Source organism: Alnus glutinosa, chromosome 5 (assembly GCF_958979055.1).
Source record: "Alnus glutinosa chromosome 5, dhAlnGlut1.1, whole genome shotgun sequence".
NCBI lineage: Eukaryota > Viridiplantae > Streptophyta > Magnoliopsida > Fagales > Betulaceae > Alnus > Alnus glutinosa.
The window spans coordinates 22,440,838-22,445,563 of NC_084890.1; the positions used below are offsets into that span (position 1 = coordinate 22,440,838).

Below are 4,726 nucleotides of genomic sequence, written 5' to 3' on the forward strand. Positions count from 1 at the left end.
GAAGTTTTATTTTATCAGCAATAGTTACAGGCTCTGTTTCATTTTTCACTTGCAATAAGTAGTCTAAAAACATCGAATCTAATTTTGCTTGTAAAAGTTCATGGGTCTTACTTGTGAAGACCGAGAAATTAAATAGGGAGTTTAGCAACTAATAAGACTGTATTTATTAAATTGATGTGATCGATATTTATATTATGGAAATAAAATACCATGGTGATAAGATGAATAAATTATAGTAGGTCTCAATTGAGTAAATAATTAATCACATTAACCAATGTGTTGATAAAATTAAATGCGGGGTTAGATATTAAATTTTAAATGATAGGATTAATAGATTTGGGGGTCCTAGTATAATTAATAATAGTTGAGGGTTTAAAGAATAAGAAAATCTCCCCACCCCCTCACGTCTCGCCACGTGTCCATTATCTCTTTCCCTCTTCCTTTTCTTTTCTTTCTTTCCCTTATTTTCTCTCTTCCACGATTACTTCTTCTCTTCTTCCTTATTCTTTTCTTTTCTTTCCTCTCCTCTCTTCCCACGCACGCACACTGCTGCCTCTCCCTTGTTCCAGCACCCGATTTCCTCTCCCTTTTTCCTTTTCCATTTTCTTCCTCTCCTCGTCTCACTGCCATGCACGCACACGCACACCAGCCCGTGAGAGAGATGAACTGAGAGAGAGACTTTGAGGTTCGGTTTTTCTGAGGGGTCTTCAGTGAAGCCTATAGGCGCGATTTCCGGTGATTTTCTGGCGATCCGGAGCTGACTTACGGCAAAATCAGAGGACGATTTCCAATGGGTCTTCGGTGGGTCGATGGAGGTAGATTCCTTTGTCTGTGATTTTGTTGAATTTCCTCTGAATTTCTGTTATGAACCCGAATGGGTTCTCCCTTGTTTGGATTATTTTCGGAGCTCTTGATTTGGGTCTTTCTCTTTGGTTTGTGGTAGCAATTGGTTGAGGAGCGAATTTTATGGGTTATTGTTGGATTTGTCATACTAGGGTTGAGGTAGCCGAATGGGACTTGAGAGCAATATTGGAGTTCGGTAAATCCCTACCTTTTCTTGTGATTTTTGTAATACCCAATGAGTATAGAGCTAAATAATGGTGTAAGTTGCTATGGCTTTTGTTAGATGCAAATTTAGGTTAATTTTGGGGGAAAATACCGAATGGGTTCCAAATTGTTTTTGATTTCTTTGGATTGCTCTATGAACTGTATGGGTCCGAATTTAGGGTTCTTTTGGGTTAAAATTTATGGGTTTCCCCTTTAGGTATTTGTAGCAACCGATTGGGAGAATTCTATGGGTATGTTTGTGGGATGGTTGTTCCTCTTTGGGGTCTCGGCAGAATTAATGTTGGAATTTCTTTGGGAGCTTTTGATGCAATTTTAATGGGTGTATTTTGGTTAAATCAGAAATTGGGAGTTGGATTTGTGGGTATGTGGTTAGATGATTTTTGGTGGTTTTGGATTTGTAAATTTGGGGTTGATGTTGGTTCATTTGTGAGACCATTGGTTAGAGGATATTATTGTTGATATTGATGGAGTATGGGATTTTTATGGGTGATGTGTGCTGGCCATGTAGTGTTTTGAGCAGTGTTTTAGATTGATGTTGGTTGATTGAAGCTATATGTGGGTGTATGTATGTGATTCTTGATGATTTTGGGTATTTTGTAGTATTGTTTCTCTTGTTGGCCGTGTGGACTGAGTTGGATTTTGAGTTGGCTAATTTGAGGTGTGATTCTATGGACTATTGTAATGCTTGCTTTTTAGTTATTTGGATTTATGTTCTAGGGTTAAGATAACCGAATGGATTGTTGTTAGGCTTGATGTATCAAAGGAGTGATTTATGATATTGGTTTATTTAGGTTATGATTAACCGTGCGAGATTTTAGAGTATTTTAATGGGCTGATTTGATGTGGTGCCTATTGGGTGAGTTTTATGGTTATATTGTTGGATGTTTGGGTGCTCGATTGTTGGATTTGTAGTTCTAGGATTGATGTGGCCGACTAGAGTGTGAGTGGTGTTGTTGGAATTTGGTTAGGCTTCTATGGAGGCTTGAGCGAGAGATTGTGGATTTTATGTTATGATGGTGCTAATTGCATAAGTGTTTGGTTAGGAATCCTTTGGATGGAAACCGGTTGGGCTAATTGCTTGTGTTTTTAGTCATTTGATTTCTATAGTGATGTTGAAGGGGGTGTTTTGCTTGGATACGATAGTTGTTAGAGAAGAGTTTAAGTTAATGCATATAGGTCCTATGTTAAACGACCAACAAGGGATAGAAGCTAAAGTTGCGAATGTATGTGTTTAGGTAATTTTATAGAAAAACTATGTATGTGCCTCGACCTAATCTAATATAATCTAACAAGCTTATAGGAACACATAAATTAATATGAATCCAACATGGGGTGACTAAGTAGCTAATCCATCTATCCATGTACACTAAGTGTTTTAGTGTATTATCAGATTAGGTTTAAATGTTGAAGGTATATATATGTATGTTAAATATATATAATGTGAACTTAGTAAATAAGCAACAAGCTATAAAAATGTTTAGGAATAATAATGTGACACAACAATAACAAATGAGCTAATGAAATAATAGATGCGTCTTCTAGTTAATAAATAAGATAAGACGCAAACCTATAATGAACAACTAACCTATAATAGATTAGGATACCCAGCTAGCTTTAGAAGCGAGTGATGTGACGTGTGGACACGCGAGTAGTTTATGTAGTCTATGTGTCATAGAATATAGAGTTCAATAGCATAGTCTAATGTTATCGATGTTTGCAAGATTGAGTTATAATTGGAGACTTCAATGGGTTCTCCAATGTAGAGTTCGAGTTGGAGTCCAATGTAGCCGAGGTGGGTATTCCACTCACTGAGAAAATATATATTTTTATATGTATTGGATTGATAAAAATATATATATTGTTTATGAAACTGAACCAACCATATGATGAAATGTATATGCTTTGAGATGATTTATTAGTTTCGATTATGTTTACTATATCAATGATGTTTAAGAGATAGTGTATGAGTGAAAAGTATTGAATAGATTTAAAGTGTTAAGTTCTGCGGTTGAGATTTAAATTATGCAAATTGTTTGAGAACATGTCATGTTGAAACTGCGTAGATTTGATAAAGAAACTAAGTTTTGAATGATTTCAAAGTGTTGGGTAAAATGCCGGATTTGTTTAGTTTTAAAAGGACGTGATTTAACAACTGTATGATTTCAACGTGACACAGTAGTGAAATATATACTGGTCAAGCACGAAACATTGAGCATGTAGTATAGAGCATACATACCAGCAGTATCAGTATATCAGCAGCATAATAGTATCAGCAGCATATCAGTATCAGCAGCATATCAGTATCAGCAGCATTATTAGCCCCAGTTCATGCATAGCATATATAGCATTGTTTTGTGAGAGATGTTTTTATGTTATGAGTAGTTTTACTAGACGTATTGGTATGCATAAGAGTCTTCATGAAAAAGATCTTATGTATATTTCTATCGGATAGTCATGTGTTAAGGTCATACATTGAACTTGAAAGTACATGGATACATGACTACCCAGGTGCGAGTAATGGCATGTCTATGAGTAGGAAGGTTGACTGTTCTTGTTCATCAGGAAAGACGTGTTGGCATGATTGAGTTTAACTCTAGTGCTCTCATGATCTATTGGCATCAAGGCACGAAGCTGAAATACAATTAGAGATAGTGTTGCGAGTGTTTTGTTGAAGGATGTTATCCTAGTGCGGAAGAGTAAGATGCCATGTTCTTTGCTTAAGACCTATGTGTATACGTGATATCTGTGATGGAGTGATCGTGTGCACATATATCTGAGCGACCGTTGAAAAGTATTATTATAGACGGGTCTATATGTAGAAACTTCCAAGGAAGGATGTCTGGAACTTCTACATGTCTTCACAGCTATATAGTATGTTTTAAATGATTTCTGAATAGTCGGTGTTTGCTACATTAGCTATTGGTAAATTGTGGCTAATATAGTGCTCGCACGACTAAAAATAAAATAAGGGTTAGTTCTTTGTGAAAACTCAGTTAGTCTTATACCATTGAGGTTTTAGTATGAGGTATACTAAGGCGGTGAACTCATTCTTTCACCTATGCGGATGTGGATACCACCACAATCGTGTAGATGATGTTTCTTTGGCTGCAGGTACTTCGGTATAGTCGATGGGTCGGTAGCAGTGTGCTTGGGATATTATGACTGAAGCTCACCGCGACGGTTGTAATTGTCGGACCACGGGTTGTCCACTATTTTATAGGTTTGGTATAGCTTGTGACGTTTGTGTCACATATTCTTTGTAAAGCCATAGTTATTATGTAAATATAGTGTTAATAAGACTTAATCAGATAGATGTTAAATGGCTCTTTGTTGTAATTAATTTGTAATAGATGTATAAGAAGTAATTTTCGCTATTCAGATTTATGTTTTCCACTGCATAGATAGTTGTATGTTATACTCTGATTATCAGGTACATGTTATGGGGCATGTGTCATATGTTGGCTTTGCGACACGTATTCGTGCCACTGCGATGACTCGTTTTATGTTTTGTATAAAAAAAAGAAAAAAAAAAGAGAGGGTAAGACGCCTTGAGAAAAGAGGGGTCCATGACTTACAAAATGTCGAGGTTATGTATCTCTTGGCGATGTGTGACATTTTAACACGCCCCCTCACGTGTGGCAACATTTGGCCAAACACG

General features: G+C 36.5%; 1 long non-coding RNA gene across 1 annotated transcript; it reads left to right on the forward strand.

Moving 5' to 3' along the window:
* The first annotated feature begins 471 nt into the window (after nt 1-471).
* LOC133869531 (uncharacterized) lies at nt 472-4,466 on the forward strand. Its single transcript, XR_009900465.1, has 2 exons — nt 472-815; nt 4,159-4,466. It is a non-coding gene; the product is annotated as an uncharacterized LOC133869531 (long non-coding RNA).
* Nucleotides 4,467-4,726: the final 260 nt, after the last annotated feature.